This window comes from Pinus tabuliformis, chromosome 8 (assembly GCF_031772625.1).
Source record: "Pinus tabuliformis cultivar Carrire ecotype Pingquan chromosome 8, CPIR1, whole genome shotgun sequence".
In the NCBI taxonomy this organism is placed as follows: domain Eukaryota; kingdom Viridiplantae; phylum Streptophyta; class Pinopsida; order Pinales; family Pinaceae; genus Pinus; species Pinus tabuliformis.
The window spans coordinates 326,848,658-326,869,157 of NC_142294.1; positions in this window are offsets into that span (position 1 = coordinate 326,848,658).

A 20,500-nucleotide genomic window follows, 5' to 3' on the forward strand; every position below is an offset into this window, starting at 1 on the left:
ATACCCTTCGCACAAAGTTGGGTATCAAGGATTTTGAGCTGCATTTGGTACTCAAATACTGCGGCTGCCTACGTAAGTACATCTAGGACGATATGGAGTTCCTGAACATCTCCTCACTCGGCACGACATACTGATATGCTGTCAAGATTGAGTAGAAGTTTAAACAAAAGAAGCGTGACTTTGAATCTGCGAATCCGAAGAACAAAGGACAAAGCCAAGGCGGGGTGACCCAAGACAATCCGTCGAAGCCGCAAGAAAAGAACAACACTACAAAGTCAAAGAAGGACATAGGAAAGTGGTGTGAGTTCCATAAGAGCGCCACTCATAACACAAGTGAGTGTTGAACCAAATAGTCGTTGGTGGCCGAATTAAAGGCTTGAGAATCAGATGCATGTTCTGACCTTGAGTCAGAACCCGACAAGGGGAATGACAAAAGGAAGCAAATCATTGATGCGGAGCCCAGTGCCACTATTTCCACCGCCAAAGTCCAGAAGAATGAACCCGAAGATCCAGAGGAGGGGGAATGTCTTTTCCACTCACAGATGTGGGTGAAGGGTTTGCCGCTGCAATTCATTGTTGATAGTGGGAGCCAAAAGAACCTCATTTCAGCAGAGGTCGTGAAGCAGATGAGACTACCAACCATACCACACCCGCAACCGTACAACATCGGGTGGCTTCACCAAGGACGAGATTTTCGAGTCCGCCAACAGTGCCGCCTTCCCTACAACATCAAGCCCTTCACAGATGAGGTATTGTATGATGTTGCATCGCTTGATGTTTGTGATGTATTATTAGGCCGACCATACTTGTGGAAGCGACATGCTGTGTTTGAGTTAAGGCCTCACGCTGTTATTATTTTTTTTGTGTAATACATTATATAGGATACCGGAGGTAGCCCCACCTATTGCCACTTCTTTGATCTCTGCTAAGAAAGGTAGTAAGATAATCTCCCAAACTAGGAAATTTATTTTCTGTCTGGTTTGCTCTCAAAGTAAGGGGATGATCGTAGCCACATCAATGGCCCCCCGGGAAGGGTCTCTCCACGCAGCAGAAGCAGGTGGATACAATCATGAAAGAAGACAGGGACATCTTCTCCTCACCCACAGAGGTATCGTTGCACTGTCAGGTCAAGCATTCGTCTGATTTGACTTCCAGAGCACCTCTACCCAACAGGTCGATCTATCGCCACTCCATTCTGGAAAATGCCAAGTATAAGCAACGACATGATCAACATCAGGGACCACAAGTTTCAAGTGGGTGACAAAGTCTGGTTACATTTGCAGAAAGAATGGCTTACAAGAGCCCATCAGAAGCTCAGACCACTCCGATATGGTCCTTAAACCATTACCAAGGCTGTGGGAAACAATGCTTTAGAGCACAACATTCTCCCATTCCTTTGCTTGCACCGAGTGTTCAATGTGGATTCTCTTCGACCATGTTTCCCACAATTACTTGACACATCAGAGGTTGCAGAACAACTCACCAAGGACCAAGTTCAGCATAAGTTTCCTCATCTCATGGAGGAACTCAACGCAATGGGGACCATTGTTTTCTGGGGGAGGGGGGGAATGATCCAGGTGGATGTTGGTGCCACTCACCTGGCCCATTTGGACCTCCACAACTGTCTTTTTCAGTTTTTCAGTTTCCTTAATTGTAGCACAATTTACTATTTTTAGCAGTTTTTCAGGTCTTGAACTTCTTGCGCTGTTTTGAGGCTTTAAATGATGTTTTTTTTTTGGAAAACTGAGCGCAACATGGGTCCAAGGACCAATGTTGTTCTCTAAAAAGTTGTAGTCCTCGGATAGATCTTTCTAACGAGGTATTGTGTGCGTTAAACAGAGATCGTATGCCAAAGTTACGACCTCGGGAAGTTGATATACCAATTTACCGAAAATGGGGCCCATAGTTTGACGCTTCATCACCTAGGGTTAGGTTTTTGGATGTTTAGGGTTTTCAATTGTTTCTCAACAATAAATAGGCCTTTGAGCCTCAGTATAACGGAATTTAGAGGCATGTAGTTGCCACATCTCTTCTCAGAGATAAGCTACCATCGCTCGAGCTAGTTTATTTCCATTTTTGTTTGTAAGCATATTTAAGTATTTTACATCAATGAAATGAAGTATTACTTCTGCTGCATTTCAGGATTTATGGTTAATTTTGTAATTTGTTGCGTTCCTATTTAAATCCAGATCATCATCTCTCTCTCTCTCACACGTGTGGATGAAGGACAAATTTTTGGGATAGATCGCAGGCTAAAATTTTAGAGTTTCAGGACAACGATGACCAAGGCTTCATTGACCAAGTTTGACTGTGTTCTCTGGGGCAAAATTTCGATCTCCTTGGGCCGCATTTTTTGGCACAAAAATTGAGGTTTTTTGGGCATGTTGACCAATGTTGACTTTTGTTTTGACCGTAGAAAATCACAACAAATTTTCTCTCCTTTGACCGAGTTGTTTTGGGCTGCATTTGACCTCCCGTTTAGGCCGAGTTTGACCAAAGAAGACCGCATTGCATTGGTGAAGTTTTACTGTTGTTTTGACCAGCGTTGACTTTCTAGTTAGGGTAAGTTTGACTACACAATTTTACAGGGCTGATTTGATTGTGTATTTGGCAAGTGAATTTGATTTTTGTACTTTCTCTCTTTGCTGAACTATTGAATAATAATAGAAAGATTTGATAAAGGTTTTTCCCCACATTGAGGTTTTTGCCCTGCATTCGCCAAATCTGGTGTCCTCTTGTCTTGGCTTGTTTTATGGATATGTTTTTATGTTCTATTTGCATTTACCATCAATGTGATTAAGTGAATGTGTTTGCTACTGGAATTAATTGCAAATTGTCATTGGGCTGCTAATGGGACATTGAAGCAAATTGTGCTAAGCATAGAACATACCATTGATATCTAAATTTAACATGGTATCAAATCTTAGGAGACGACAAAGCCCAAGCAAGAGTGAGAAAAAGTGTTAAATTTGGCAACTAGGGCCAAACTTCACCTTGGACAACTTATATGAGGCAACTGATATTTTTTATTGGATTATTCTCTTGAGAGGTGTAGGATTGATGTAAAGATCATCTCATTCTGACATGTACAAATGAAATTATGAATTTATTTTGTTTATGGACAAATTGTCAAGGTCGACCAAAAAAATAATGTAGGCTCAGAAGCCCAACAATCACGTCTATTCATCTTCAACGTTGCATATAAATAGAAGGAACCTCTTCCTTTTTTAGACACTTCACTCATTCACATCTCTCTTTCCTTCATTGATTGGGTATGGATTTCTGAGGCAACTCTCCACATGTGCGAAGAAGGGCAGTTTTGTTCTTGCGTTGACCAGCATTGACCGAAGTTGTAGGAAGGGTGTTTGACCAACGTTGACTTGTTTGACTGCGGTTTTGTGAGGGTTATCTCTGTTTGGGTAGGCCGCATTTTTGGGCATAGAAAACAAGGTAGACTGTACTGTTTGACCAGTGTTGATTGCATAAGGGTTTGATTGCAGCGTTGACTTTTGTTGACCAAGTTTGATTGGATATTTTTAGACTATTTTGCGCTGATCTGACTTGCTGCTGGAGTTCGAGTTGACCAAGTTGTTTTGGAGGTCAAATTCTGCCCTGTTGAGCAATGTTGACTTTCTGGTTAGGGCTTTATGTAACTATTGTTTGTTGGGATAGATTTCATTGTGATTGGGCAAGTGAATATTGCATATTGTACTCTCCCTCTCTTTGCTGAACTTTTGAAGAACAATAAGAAGAATTGATCAAAGGGTTCCCCACATTGGGGTTTGTCCTTGGCTGGTGCTATATCTCGTGTCCTCTTGTTTTGGCTTGTCTTCTACTGTTATTGTTTATGTTCTATTTGCATTTTACTATCATGTTGATGTGATTTCTAAATTGGATATTGATATTGGGCTAATAATAAAATTGAAGTAAAATTGCTCTTGAGCATAGAACATACCATTGTTATCTAAATTTAACATGGTTTGAGAGCCAGAGGTGAAAACAAAGCCCAAGCAAGAGTGAAAAGAGAAATCACTGAGATTTGTTGGACAAGGACAAGAGTCAATGGCTTCCACATCATACTTAAAATATGATGACAAGCTTCATGATAACTCTGATTATCATGCATGGAAGATGTTTCTTGATTTGACTTTAGAAGAGCAAGATGTTATGGACTATGTGTAGGGAAAGATTTTTGAAGCTCCTTCTAATCCACCAGCTTCTGCTAAGACAAAGAACAAGAAGGGTGAAGTGAAAGCAAGGAAGATCATCAGGGATTCTATTCATAAGCATTTAGTTGTTTACGTCTCCGATTTGAAAACATCAAAGGAGATATATGATAGGTTGGTTAGCATGTTCAAAGCTAGCAATGCAAAGCAAGTTATCTTTCTCAAGGACAAGCTAAAGGAAATCAAGAAGGGAAGAGGTGAAGATATTCAATCTTACTTCATGAGGATTATTGAGATCAAGAATGATCTTCTTTTGATTGGAGAAGCTATTGCTGATAGGGGGCTCACTCTCATTGCCCTTGGAGGACTCCCTCGTGAATGACACGTGTGTTGGCATTATGGTTCAAGTGTTGTCCTTGATGGCAACTCACTCAGTGGATGGTACAGGTGCTCAAAGGTTAGTACAGGTGATGGCAACTCAATCAGAAGACAGATCTCAGTACAGCATGGCAAGAAAGCTCATACACGCTCTTTCGTTAAGCCCAAGTCGCGTGTACACGCAAGTTAGATTCAGAAAAAGCGCGTGTATGTGGAAAGGTTCCTTTGGTTCATGGTGGTTAGACCTTGGAAGTTGTGCCTATGATTTCGGACCATTATGTCTCGACGGGCGTGTCGATCCCTAGTTTTAAAGTTGATGGTATTGTGTTACTATGGTTTTGGCTCTTGGTATTGAGAAAGGCCTAAGGCTATATAAGGAGAAGAAGATCATTAGGCAAAGATCATCTTTCGACAAGGCATGAATATCTAAGAGAGAAAGAGATCTGATATGCAGGTTCTGAGTTGGTTGATCTGAGCTAAGGAGAGATCTCATCGGTTGATGGAGAACTAGATCTAAGGAGAGATCGGGATCAAATGGTTTGAAATGCACTATCATGATATGGTTGATTATGCGTATTTCTAGATCTGCATATTGTCGCAATGTTACGTTCTGAGTCTAACTAATATCTGGTACAGCTGCAAATTGAGAAAGTTTATTTTTAGATCTGTACGCAGGTTGGCTTCGGTAAAAGCGCGTGTATACGCGGTTTCTGCTCATTAAAGTAGCGTATATCTTTTGAAGCTTGATTTGAGTTTACAGTGGGGTCTGACTGTTATTACAGAGTTCTGTAGTCTGCTCTGTGTTCTGGTAACTGGTGATTGACAGGGTTCAGTGGTTCAGTGATTCAAAGTTGGGTTGTTTTATGCTTCAATGATCTGTTGTGAAAATTGAATGAATTGTGGTCTTCAGATTGTAATGTTGTGCTTCAGGAATATCCAAGTCTGAAAATGTATGAAAAGTGATACCTGGAAGAAGGAAGATTGTAGGTCAGCACCTACGTACTAGTATCTTGGCTAGTACAAAAGAAAAAGGGGGTTGGAGCTCCCTTCCAAGGAAGTTTGGAGAACGAGAGAAGGTTGAAGCCTTCTGCAGGTTGTAGCCTGCGTACTGGTATAAGGCTGCACCAGTACAAAAGATTGTAAACTGAAGTTTCATATTAAGAAAGATAGAGACAACTTGCAGCAGGTGGTTTTCACCCACATTGGGTTTCCACCTTATATCTTGGTGTTCATGTGTGTGGCTTTTTATCTGTTCTGTTATACTGCACATGTTTACTGTTAATATGATGAATAATGTCCTGATGCACTTAATTGAAGAATAAGCCAACTAAATTGTGAGTTTTCTGCTTATACGCTGTTTTACTTCGTCACAGTAGCGTGTACACGCTGGTTCACTTAACTGAAGTAGCGTATATGTTTTTGGGCATTTGAAAAGTTTGATTAATCTGATAATACTGATTCACCCCCCCTCTCAGTATTATTTCCAACAATTGGTATCAGAGCAGGTCCTTCAGAGAAGCTTGATCGCTTGAAGGAAGATCATTCATCATGAGCAACTACGAGAAAGAAGCATCAATCAGGCCACCGGTTTTTGATGGAACAAATTTCAATTATTGGAAGGTAAGAGTTACTGCATATCTTCAATCTCTTGGTACAGAAGTTTGGGACATTGTAGAAACAGGCTATGCTTTTCCTTCAGCTACTCCTACAGATCCAGCTGAGAAAAAGGCATATGAAACAAATGCAAAAGCAGTCAGTACTCTATTAGGAAGTATATCTCAAACAGAATTCATGAAGGTCATGCACTTCAAATCAGCAAAAGAAATATGGGACAAAATGATCACTAGCTATGAAGGAGATGAACAGGTAAAGCAAGCTAAACTTCAAACACTCAGGATTCAATATGAGACTCTCAAGATGTATAATGATGAAAGTGTGGCTAATTATTTTCTTCGGGTAGATGAGATTGTTAATTGTATGAAAAATTTGGGTGAAGAAATAAGAGAAACTATAGTAGTTCAAAAGATTCTAAGATCTTTATCTCCCAAGTTTGAATCTAAAGTATCTGCAATAGAAGAAAAAGAAAATCTCCGTGTTCTCACTATGTCTCAGCTACATGGAATTCTAACCGCTTATGAAATGAGAAAGGGAGGTCCATCTGACAGAAGGGAAGCTGCTTTTAAGGCATCAGGAAAAGAAGATTACTATGAAGCAAGCCATGTTCCAGAAGAAGAGGAAGAAGAATCAAATTTTGTCAGAAATCTTCAAAGGGGTTCTGGAAGGTTCAGAGGTAAGCTACCTTTCAAATGCTTTGCTTGTGGGAAAGTAGGTCATTATGCTGCAAAATGTCCTTATAAGGATAAAGGAAAAGAACCTGCTAGATGGAACAAGAAACAAAGTGCAAATAGGAAAAGCTACTACACCCATGAAGATAGTGATGGCTTATCAAACAGTGATGAAGATGAACAAGGTAATAAATATAAGCTGTTAATGGCATTTGAAGATGATGATTATGAGGATGCTATAGATGTGGATAATCTCTATAATGAAATCACTAGACTCAAGAGAGGCATAGAAGAAAAGAATGTGATCATTGATACTTTGCAATTTCAAATTGATGAAAAGGAAAAACATCTTGAAAAACTAGAAGGTGAAATTGTTGGTCTCAGAAAAGAAATTGAGAAAACAAAAGCTATTAATCTTAAATTTGTCAAAGGATCTGAAACTTTGGATGAGATTATCAGTGTGCAGCGGTCTCCTCTAAACAAGACAGGTTTGGGCTATAATGGAGAAACCTCTCAAGCATCCACCTCAAAAAGTTATCTTGATGCAGCAAGAGGAAATGAGCGGAAGAACAATGAAGATAATCAGGTAAAGCAGGGACGAGTTACAAACAGAAACTATCAGGGACAATCCTCCTTAAGGATGAACAAAAGCTACAACCAACCACAGGTAAAATCTTCTCAGTTTGGCTCAAGAATAGATGAAAATAGAAATTACAATCAGTTGGCTGGTAGATTCAATAACCGCAGAAGCTTCTTCAATGGACAATGCTTTTCTTGCCACAACTTTGGTCACAGAGCAGCTCAATGTGTTGCATATAAAACAATCATGACTAGGGAAGCTCAAAAACAAAGAAGTATGACAGGGATTACAAAAAGGACCTATAACAACTTTTCGGTGCTTGAAAATGAAGTTGAATGTTCTATTTGCAATAATTTTGGTCATAAAGACTCTGAATGCAGGAGCAGGTTTCAGGAGAAAAAGGAACAAGCCACAAGCACCAAAACATGGAGAATAAAGGAACCTCAAACAGAAAGATGTGGGATAGCATTTTATGCAGAAGGACAGGAAAATCTATGGTACATTGACAGTGGATGTTCGAAACATATGACAGGTGATAAAGAAAAACTTGAATCTTATTCTACTTTAGAAAAGGGAAAGAAAGTTTCTTTTGGAAATGATACTCCTGCAACTATAAAAGGAAAAGGTATTGCTCCTTTGAAAGAAAAGGTCAAGGCTGGAAATGTTTTGTATGTTGATGGATTGAAGCATAATCTTCTAAGTGTCAGCCAGATGTGTGATCAAAAAACAGAGGTTATTTTCAGATCGAATGGATGTCTTGTTCGTGATCTTGATACAGGTAAAACAGTTCTCAAAGGCAAAAGAACTCCAAATAATCTGTACATATTTGAAGAAGGACAACAACAATGCTATCTTAGCAAGGATGAAGAGCACTGGTTATGGCATCGAAGGTTGGGACATCTAAGCTTCTCACAAATAAGGAAAGCATGCAAATATCAGGCAGTTCGCGATCTTCCAGATATCAAAATTCCAGACAACACCATATGCAAATCTTGTCAGTTTGGAAAGCAGACCAGAACTAACTTTCCAGAGAAGGAAGGATCAGCTAGCTTGCCTCTTGAGCTAGTCCATACAGATGTATGTGGTCCATTTAGGAAAAGGACACCTCGAGGAGAAGAATATCTGATATTATTCATTGATGATTTCTCAAGGTTTGTTTGGTTAGGGCTTATGAAGCACAAAGATGAAGCATTCGAAAAATTCAAATCCTTCAAAGCATTGGCTGAAAATGAATCAGGACACAAAATCAAGTGCCTCAGATCTGACAGAGGTGGGGAGTTCACATCAAATGAATTTTTTGATTTCTGCGATGAACATGGGATAAGAAGAGAATTCTCTACAGCTAGAACTCCTCAGCAAAATGGGGTTGTGGAAAGAATGAACAGAACTATCCAACAAATGGCTCGTGCTATGCTCGATGAATCAGGTACTCCTGCAACCTTCTGGGGAGAAGCCGCACATGCTGCTGTTATCATTCTTAACAAAACAAATGTTCGAGTAAACAGCACTCAAACACCTCATGAGCTTTGGAGTGGTAAAACTCCTTCCGTGAAGCATTTCAAAATCTTTGGGAGCAAATGTTATATTAAGAATACTGATGAGCAACTTGGCAAACTTGAACCTAGAGCAGATGAGGGCATTCTTCTTGGTTATTCTCCACATAGCAAAGCATACAAGTGCTACAATAAAAGACTTGGCAGAATTGTTGACAGTATTGATATAGTGGTTGATGAGAAGGGATATATTCCTAGGCAAGTTCATCATGAAGAAGATGAAGGTTACTCTCAAAGGCGAAATGATGAAGAAGAAGAACCTCAAGAAGAAGAAGAATCTCAAGAAGAACCAGAGGAGCAGACAAGAATAGAAGAGAAGACTCCATCCAGATATGTCCAAAAGAATCATCCAGAAACTCAGATTGTGGGGCAGAAAGAAGCAGGAGTACAAACAAGAAGGACACTTGCAGAAGCTTCAAGCTACTTGGCTCTACTCTCCTCCATTGAACCACAAAATGTGAAAGAAGCATGCAAAGATGAATGTTGGGTCAAAGCAATGGATGAAGAACTTGAGCAAATCGAAAGAAACAACACTTGGGAATTAGTTCCTAGACCAAAAGATAAGAATGTAATAGGAACAAAATGGGTCTTCAAGAATAAGTTAAATGAAAATGGAGAAGTAATTAGAAACAAGGCCAGACTTGTTTGTAAAGGGTATGCACAGCAAGAAGGAATAGACTTTGAAGAGACCTTTGCTCCTGTGGCAAGACTAGAGGCCATCCGAATGTTCCTTGCTCTCTCAAGCTTTCAAAACTTCAAGGTATTTCAAATGGACGTGAAATCAGCCTTCCTGAATGGAGACTTAGAAGAAGAAGTATATATTGAGCAGCCAGATGGGTTCATTCTTGGGAATGATCCAAACCTTGTATGCAGATTGAAAAAGGCTCTCTATGGGCTCAAACAAGCTCCAAGGGCTTGGTACTATCGGTTGGACAAATATCTTCACCAACAAGGCTTTTCAAAAGGATCAGCAGATAGCAATCTCTATATAAAAGTTGAAAATAACAAATTGCTAATTCTTGTTGTTTATGTAGATGATATTATTTTTGGCAGCAATGAAGAGACTATGAGTCAAAACTTTGCCTTGGTTATGCAGAAAGAATTCGAAATGTCACTTCTTGGAGAATTGACATATTTTCTTGGATTGCAAATCCAACAAAATGAAGGAGGTATCTTCTTGTCTCAAACCAAATACCTCAAGCAGATCTTGAAGAAGTATGGCATGGAAGAGTCAAAACCAGTATGTACACCCATGGTTACAGGATGCAGCCTCAGTGCAAATGATGAATCAGCAGCAGTCCACCAACCCACTTATAGATCCATGATTGGGAGTTTGCTTTATTTGACAGGTACTCGACCAGATATTACACATGCAGTAGGAATGGTTGGAAGATTTCAAGCCAACCCAAAGGAAACTCATCTTCAGGCAGTCAAAAGAATCTTCAAATATCTTCAAGGGACCCAAAACTATGGCTTATGGTATCCTAGAAATACTGATCTCACTCTTCATGCTTACACAGATGCAGATTGGGCTGGAAGTGTGGATGATAGGAAAAGCACAAGTGGAGGTGTTTTCTTCATGGGTTCCAGATTAGTATCTTGGTTCAGCAAGAAACAAAGTTCGATTGCCTTATCTACAGCTGAAGCAGAATATGTAGCTGCAGCATCTTGTTGTACACAACTTCTTTGGATGATGCAGACCTTGCAGGACTTTCAAATCACTTGCACTCCACCTGTCTCTATCTTATGTGATAATACAAGTGCAATCAGCATTTCAAAGAATCCAGTCATGCACTCAAAGACCAAGCACATACCAATCAAGTACCATTTTCTTCGGGAACAAGTGCTTGAACAGAAGGTCAAGTTGGAGTATGTTCCTTCTAAGGAGCAAGTTGCTGATATTCTCACAAAACCACTGCCCAGGGAAACTTTTGAATATCTCAGACAAAAGCTGGGAGTAGTTAATGCTTCATCCTGTTGTTGAAATTTGTTTGTTCTACAGAAAAGTTGGTATACGCAGGTTACGGAAGTAATATGAGCGTATACACGCGGATTCATGGTGGGAAAGTCGCGTGTATGCTGGACGCTTGTTGCAGAAAGAATATCCGCGTACATACGCTGTTTTATACAGGAGAAAACGCGTATATGAAGTTCTGAACAGCAAGGGAAAACTCTGAAGTTCTGAACAGCAATAGGAATGTCAGAATTATTCAGGCACAGTTTCAGGGAGTGCAACAGGCACAGGTTCAGGGGGAGCAGCTCAAAAGTCTCATAAAGCATTGTTGGCATTCAGATGTTTTTGGTTGTTGGTTTCAGGAGAAGGAGCTCAGAAAGAAATTCTAGTTGCTGATCTAACAAGATGTTTATCAGATGCTGCTGATGTCTTTCCTAAGTCTTGGTCTAGATCTGTTGTCTCTATGTCATGTATCTCTCTTGTCTCTTTTATGGTGTCAAGGTCATGTAACGGCCTTTGTTGGTTTCCCCACTATGCCTGGGATGAATGATGAAATGTTCATGTATTATCATGGTTAGGTGGATGAGTCAATATTGATGTATCCCCACTTGGTTGGGTGGATGAGTCATTTTTTTGTATATCCTCACTTAGTTGAGAAATGGATGTATGTATGAGTCTTTGGTGATAGGAAGGTCTTTTATGATGTATAGAGTCATGTTCTTCTTGAAGAACATCTTTTGCAGATCTTGCCTACAGTCAAGGGGAGCATGAACAGCACTTGGTGAGCAGGATGGATAGATTGGTACTCTTTGGCATTCACAAAGGGGGAGCACACTTGGAGATTTCAGCATGTACTCAGGGGGAGTATGGACAGCAGTATGGACAGCAGAAGGATTACCAAGGAAGAGAATATCTTGGTCCTCCCTTTGCCCTTGATGTCAAAGGGGGAGAGTGACTTGGTGTGGTGGTTGCCATCAAGTCCAAAGGGGGAGATTGTTGGCATTATGGTTCAAGTGTTGTCCTTGATGGCAACTCACTCAGTGGATGGTACAGGTGCTCAAAGGTTAGTACAGGTGATGGCAACTCAATCAGAAGACAGATCTCAGTACAGCATGGCAAGAAAGCTCATACACGCTCTTTCGTTAAGCCCAAGTCGCGTGTACACGCAAGTTAGATTCAGAAAAAGCGCGTGTATGTGGAAAGGTTCCTTTGGTTCATGGTGGTTAGACCTTGGAAGTTGTGCCTATGATTTCGGACCATTATGTCTCGACGGGCGTGTCGATCCCTAGTTTTAAAGTTGATGGTATTGTGTTACTATGGTTTTGGCTCTTGGTATTGAGAAAGGCCTAAGGCTATATAAGGAGAAGAAGATCATTAGGCAAAGATCATCTTTCGACAAGGCATGAATATCTAAGAGAGAAAGAGATCTGATATGCAGGTTCTGAGTTGGTTGATCTGAGCTAAGGAGAGATCTCATCGGTTGATGGAGAACTAGATCTAAGGAGAGATCGGGATCAAATGGTTTGAAATGCACTATCATGATATGGTTGATTATGCGTATTTCTAGATCTGCATATTGTCGCAATGTTACGTTCTGAGTCTAACTAATATCTGGTACAGCTGCAAATTGAGAAAGTTTATTTTTAGATCTGTACGCAGGTTGGCTTCGGTAAAAGCGCGTGTATACGCGGTTTCTGCTCATTAAAGTAGCGTATATCTTTTGAAGCTTGATTTGAGTTTACAGTGGGGTCTGACTGTTATTACAGAGTTCTGTAGTCTGCTCTGTGTTCTGGTAACTGGTGATTGACAGGGTTCAGTGGTTCAGTGATTCAAAGTTGGGTTGTTTTATGCTTCAATGATCTGTTGTGAAAATTGAATGAATTGTGGTCTTCAGATTGTAATGTTGTGCTTCAGGAATATCCAAGTCTGAAAATGTATGAAAAGTGATACCTGGAAGAAGGAAGATTGTAGGTCAGCACCTACGTACTAGTATCTTGGCTAGTACAAAAGAAAAAGGGGGTTGGAGCTCCCTTCCAAGGAAGTTTGGAGAACGAGAGAAGGTTGAAGCCTTCTGCAGGTTGTAGCCTGCGTACTGGTATAAGGCTGCACCAGTACAAAAGATTGTAAACTAAAGTTTCATATTAAGAAAGATAGAGACAACTTGCAGCAGGTGGTTTTCACCCACATTGGGTTTCCACCTTATATCTTGGTGTTCATGTGTGTGGCTTTTTATCTGTTCTGTTATACTGCACATGTTCACTGTTAATATGATGAATAATGTCCTGATGCACTTAATTGAAGAATAAGCCAACTAAATTGTGAGTTTTCTGCTTATACGCTGTTTTACTTCGTCACAGTAGCGTGTACACGCTGGTTCACTTAACTGAAGTAGCGTATATGTTTTTGGGCATTTGAAAAGTTTGATTAATCTGATAATACTGATTCACCCCCCCTCTCAGTATTATTTCCAACAACGTGTTCAACATTACTATTCTTAACAACGACAAGATTCCAGGTTTTGAAGAATTGTTGATTAGATGTTCTCAAGAAGAAACAAAGATGATGGAACTAGATATGCTTTCAAATAGGAATGATCCTACTGCATTCTCCGTTCATGCCAAAAAGAAGAACAATGCAGGTTCAAAGAAGCAATGTCAAGGAAGGTCAGGTTTTAAAAATGGAAGGAAGGGAAGATGCTTCATTTGCAACAAGTTTGGCCACTATGCTAGGGAGTGTCCTAATAGAAGGGATACACCTCATGATGATAACAACTACCACAACAAAAATTTCAGGGGTAATAACAATCAAAGGAATGTCAGATTCAACAACAAAGGAAAAAAGAATGCTCCGGTCCCCAGCAAGGAAATGATTTCCCTCCCAACAGATTAATAAACACCAGGTATGATGAAGCTAATGTTGTTGATAACAAGCAAAAAGAATTTTATTTTATATCTGCCCTCTCTACTGCATCTCCTCCGGACACCCTAGGAAATTGGTTGATCGATAGTGGTGCCTCAAGGCATGTCATTGGGTATAAGGGAGCTCTTTCAAATCTGATTGAAAATGATACAAATTTGGAAATTATCCTTGGAGACAATGCCACCTATTCCGTGAAGGGAGTTGAGAATGTTACTCTTCAATTGAATCAAGGTAACACCATTCATCTACAAGAAGTATTATATGTACTTGATCTAGAGAAGAATTTGGTATTTATCTCGACAATGGAGGACAACAGATTCAAGGTGGCATTCATTAATGGAAAGGTATGTGTGTGGAATACAAATTTCAAAGATGCATTTACACTTGGATTCAGGGTTGATAGCTTATATCAAGTTGGAGGAAGTCCAGTGGGAACTATGTCTTGCAACACATCACTTCAATCTGAATTATGACATCGAAGGTTTGCCCATCTACATTATAAGGGTTTACCCGATGTGAGGAAGATGGTGACAGGTATGCCCAGATTTAAAGTAGAACATGAAGGTGTTTGTGAGGGGTGTGCCGAAGGAAAGCATACAAGGGGACCATTCCCCTCAAGTGATAGCAAGACTATCGAAATATTGCAATTGGTTCATTCTGATTTATCTGGTATGATGCTCGTGAACTCTTTGGGAGGATATTTTTATTATGATACTTTATGGATGATTTCTCTCGTAAGACTTGGATATATTTCTTGAAGAAGAAGGACGAAGTATTCTCATGTTTCCGTTTTTTCAAAGCTTTGGTCAAAAGTCAAACAAGGAAGAAGATCAAAATATTAAGGACCGATAATGTAACCAAATATGAATCAAATGAGTTCAATAACTATTGTAGAGAAGCTGGCATTAAGAGGGAGACTACTACTGCATATACTTCTAAGCAAAGTGGTGTTGCTGAAAGGAAGAACCGTTTTATCGTAGAAGCCACTTGTGCCATGCTTCATGATCAAAGTCTTTGGATGCTTCTGGGAAGAAAAGAACATTTATGGGCTATAGTGAAACTTCTAAGACATATAGAATCTATGTGCCTGGTCAAAGAGAAGTGGAGATAAGTCATGATGTCACCTTCGATGAGGATGCCGCCCTTTGGAAGATTAGTAACCTTCCTCTTCCAAGGAAGGACAAAGAATCAAATTCAGGAAAGCAGGGAGAACCACAAGATGAGCTGATGCTTGATGCTGAAGGACCAATGGATCCCATTGATCCACCCCCTCATGAGCCCACCTCCTCAAAAAGGAGACCCTCTTGGCTTAGGAAAATTCTCGAAGATGCCGAGAGACATGTTGCACCTAGGGGGACATTTCGTGAAAGTAAGAAGCCGAATAGGTACCAAGGGTACTTAACTGCAATGGGAACCATTGCTCAATCTGAGCCTTGCACATTCGAAGAAGATGTAAAGCACCAAATTTCGAAGGATGCTATGAACAAAGAGTATGAGTCGATTATGAAGAATGACGTCTGGGATGTGGTTCCTAGATCCAAGGACAAATCCGTTGTCACCTCGAAATGGTTCTACAAGATCAAGCATGGAGCTGATGGAAGTGCTGAAAAGTTCAAGGCTAGATTTGTTGCTTGAGGCTTCTTTCAAAGGAAGGTGTGAACTACGATGAGATATTTGTTGAAATTTCTAAGTCTAACACATTAGAAATCCCTACTGCATTATCTGATTTAATTTCTCCTCCTTGTTCATTCCATTAACAAGTTATTTATAAATATAAATACTGAAATAAACACAAATGCAGCCTTAACTCATATATAGATCAACAACTGAAATAATTGAGACAAACACACAAGGGACACCGTTATTTTTGGACAATCGTCTCCGGAAAAACCCAATGTGGGAAAACCGATGCAACAGATATGAGGGTTTTATTATTATGTAGTTTTTGAATACATCTAGGTTGCCATAAATGGCTCACCCAACAGAGAATGCTCTCAGTAGTAGTACCTCTCCTCGAAGACAGATATTCCGACTGATCAAATCACCGGATGAATGATCCCACAACAAAAATTGCAGCTCCTTAGCTGAACAACAAAAGCTGCTCCAAGCTTCTTTGTTGCTTTGCGTCACTTTGCAGGGACTGCGTCAACCTTTACGGCTCACTAACACCTAGTCCGCCCCACGAAAATTCTCCCAGCGCTGCTTCTTGGCCCTGTGTCAGCTCTGCTAGCCTCTATGCAGCTATTGAAGCCTCTGCGTAAGCCCTCAGACCTTCTGCGTCACCCACGCTGGCCTCTACAGCTTCTGCGTGGCTTCCAGCTGCCTCTGCGTAGCACCCAGTTGTCTCTGAGTCAGCCTCTCCAGGCTCTGCGCTGTCTCTCTAGCACTATCTCTGCCTCTCTGCTATGTATTCTCGGCCTCATGCCAAACTGCCCCTCGCTTCAACAAATCATTAGCTCGATTCTCTCAGCAAACCCCACTCCAGAAAATCGAATTCACTGATCAACTTGGTGTGTCTCCAATTGCCCCTCAAGCCTCTTCTTATACTTTTCCTGTTGAGTTTTCAACGATTGAGATTAAGTCCCTAATCAACGGTTAAGATTAGATTTGGCTTGATCCATGTCATTTAGAACAGTCTCACCTAGTTTTATATTAATACCCATTAATATTTTAATTTTCTTAAGTTTAGACTTAGGAACCCTATTGAAAATATTAATTATTTTAATATCTCTCTAACCAAGTGGAATTTCCCTAAACGAATTATGAGTCTTGGAGATCTTACGTGCCTTAGTCTCTCCACCAATTTTCACAGCTAGAGCACATCCGATGCTACCAAAAATCAACACTCCCTCTTAGCGAGGAATGTGCTCTAGTAATGCTTCACCACAGAAACATCACACTAATCCTCCGCACTGGTACCTGTGTTGATGCTTGGCCTACTGCCTCACATCATTTGCACTACTCCTTCCCATGACACTGCCACTGCCACTACTACATTTGTATTACAACTCCCTCTCAATATGCTGCCAATGTTGCCCCTAGCACTGCCACTGCCAACTGCTGCACTGCAACTCAGTTACCAAGAAGTAAGTAACTTATCTACCCAAATACTGACATCTCGAATATTGACATCCCAATCAGTATGGAAGCCTCATGAACCTAACACTGCCTCTGCTGCTATACTGTGCTCCCTCTGCTGCCACTGTGCTGTTGCATACACCTCTGTGCCTCTCGCACTGTTGCAACCTCCACTGCGTTGCCTCAGATTTCTGCACCCAAGCACTGCCTTGTTGCTTCACTACACTCTGCTCCACCTGACCTCTAGCATTCTGTTACTGTCATTAAGGGCTCTCGTAGCCGGATGTGATCCAAGAGTTTGTGCACCTCAAGGATCTTGCCACTAGTATGTAGTCCCCATGATTATAACTCGATATCTCCCACCTCTTTTCTAAACATGCATGAGCACTCATGGCACAGTCATCATCAGTCTCGACTTCTTTCTCTGCCTTAGTTGGAGCTGCCTTAGAATTAGAAGCCTATCCCTTGTTCTTCTTCATGGGACATTGGGATGCATAATGTCCCAGTTCCCACAATGGAAGTACTTCATCTTGGATATGTCCTTCTTCTTCCTCTTCCCCTGCTGTCCCACAAATGCTAGAGCTGCATTCTCCTCCTCCTCTTTCTTGATTCGACTTGCCTTGCCACTACTTCTCGCCTTGGTCAACCCTCTGATCTCTTCTTGGCGAAGAGCTGGCCACATCTCTTCCCATCCTGGAAGAGTAGCTCTACAAAATGCCTTAGACAAATGTCTCTTACTCTTTGGGGACTACATTTAGGGCGGTCCTCACCATGAACTCTGGATCTAGCGTAGACCCTATTGAAGTAAGTTGGTCACGAATCTCCTGCAATCTGACAAGGAACAAATCTATATTCTCGCCCTTCTGCATTTAATACAACCCTAACTGATTCTCTGATAGCATCTTTCGCTACATGGAAGTGCCCTGATACAAGGTCGTCAAAGTGTCTCACATTTTCTTTGCTGTGTTCTTTTCAACAATATGTGGTACGACATGATCTTTGACCCCATCAAGGATTATGCACTTCGCCCTTTCCATTGAATCCTCATACTTCTCATTCTCAGCTGGGTTCACTGTGATAGCCACGACTCATGCAATGTCGATCCAGGATTGCCAGGATCCTGGCTTTCCAGATGACAAAGTTGGAAGCTCCGTCTAACCTGTCCTAATCCCTCAGTCTGTTCATTGCCATTTCAACTCCTCTTCTCGACTCCCTCTGATTTTCGACTTCCCTCTTGGAAATCTCTCTTTAAGTCCTGATTTCCCTGCTGGAAATCCTCCTGCCAAATGTCAAACCGCTCCTCTCCAATCCTTTTTGTAACTGAAAGTTGGATTTGGATTTCTTGGCTAGAAATCTGTCAAGGCAGTACCGTTTTGCCCCGACAGAAACAACACCCCATCAGCTTCTCAATCACAATCTGCCCACAGCTCCCCAAGCCCCGATGACTGAAGAAACTGAGCCTTTCAAGCTCTACGCAATCCCAACAACAATAAAATATGCTCCTCCTGGCCACACTATCGATCCTTCCTGGCTAAGAAAGATGATCGAGCATTGCGTAGGTATGATCTGCCCCTCTCTGCCTTTGCATTGACCCTCCTCCTGGCTCGAAATGATGACGCAAGCCCTCTGCGTCACTTCTTCTTCTATGGAACAACTATGTCCCTCGGAACTGCTGCTACTGCTGCAAATCCTTCAGATTATTGTTGGTGCCTTTAGTTCTCCAGAGATCTGCAACGCTCTGATACCATGTTGAAATTTCTATGTCTAACACGTTAGAAATCCCTACTGCATTATCTGGTTTAATTTATTCTATTTTTTCATTCCATTAACAAGTTATTTATAAATATAAATATTGAAATAAACACAAATGCATCCTTAACTCATATACAAATCAAAAATTGAAATAATTGAGACAAACACACAAGGGACACTGTTATTTTTGGACAATTGTCCCTGGAAAAACCCAATACGGGAAAACCGGTGCAACAAATATGAGGGTTTTATTATTATGCAGTTTCTGAATACATCTAGGGTGCCAGAAATGGCTCACCCAACAGAGAATGCCCTCAGTAGTAGTACCTCTCCTCGGAGACAGATATTCCGACTGATCAATCACCGGATGAACGATCCCACAACAACAATTATAGCTCCTTAGCTCAACAATGAAAGCTGCTCCAAGCTTCTCTGTTGCTCTGTGTCATTGCAGGGACTACGTTACCCTTTTCGGCTCACTAGCACCTAGTTGACCCCATGAAAACTCTCCTAGCGCTGCCTCTTGGCCTTGTGTTAGCTCTGCTAGCCTTTGCGCAACTACGAAAGCCTCTGCGTAAGACCTCAAACCCTCTGTGTCACCCACACTTGGCCTCTACAACTTTTTCATGGCTTCCAGCTGCCTCTGCGTAACACCCAATTGTTTTTGCGTCAACCTCTCCAGGCTCTGCGCTCTCTCTGACACTATTTCTAGCTCTCTACTATGTATTATTGGTCTTGTGCCAAACTTCCTTTTGCTGCAACAGATCACTATCTCGATTCTCTCAGCGAACCCCGCTCCAGAAAATCGAACTGACTGGTCAACTTGGTGTCTCCAATTGACCCTCAAGCCTATTCTTATACTTTTCCTGTTGAGTCTTCAACGACCAAGATTAAGTCCCTAATCAACGACTAAGATTAGATTTGACTTTTGATGTCATTTCGAACATTATCACCCAGTTTTATATTAATACCCATTAATATTTTAATTTTCCTAAATTTAGACTTAAGAACTCAATTAAAAATATTAATTATTTTAATATCTCTCCAACTTGGTGGAATTTCCCCAAACCATTTTTGGGTCTTGGAGATCTTATGTGTCTTAGCCTCTCCAACAATTTTCACGGCTAGAGCACATCTGATGCTACCACAAATCAACAATATTTGCATCTGTTGCCCAATATACCACCAACTGTTCGATTATAGCCCTTACTACCTCGCAAGGATGGAATCTACATCAGATGAATGTCAAGACTGCCTTCTTCCATGGCTCAATTAAAGAGGAAGTCTATGTAGAACAATCTGAGGGGTTCAAAGTTCAAGATCGTCAGACACATGTATGCAGGTTGAAGAAAGTCCTCTATGGGTTGAAGCAAGCTCCTCGAGCTTGGTATGAGAGGATCAACAACTATCTGATGAAGCTAGGATTTACAAGAAGTGATGCTGATCCGAACCTTTATTTTAAGGTTGAGAATGATAGACCTCTCATCTCGGTACTATATGTGGACGATTTCTTTTTGATAGGTGCAGACCCTCTTATTCATCAATGTAAGAGGGAGTTGGCTTCCGAATCAAGATGAAGGATCTAGGATTGATGCATTACTTCCTAGGGTTGGAGGTCTGGCAAAAGCCAAGTGAGTTTTTCCTTTCTCAAGGAAAATACATCATGAAGCTACTTGAAAGATTTGGGATGGTGGAATGCAAGTCCGTGACTAATTCGATGGAACTTAATGTCAAGAAGTTATGCGGAAGTGCTGCTGGGCCCGATTTGGGAAATCCTCTTGAGTATCGTTAATTCGTGGGGGCCTTGATGTTCTTGGTGAACTCCTGTTTGGACA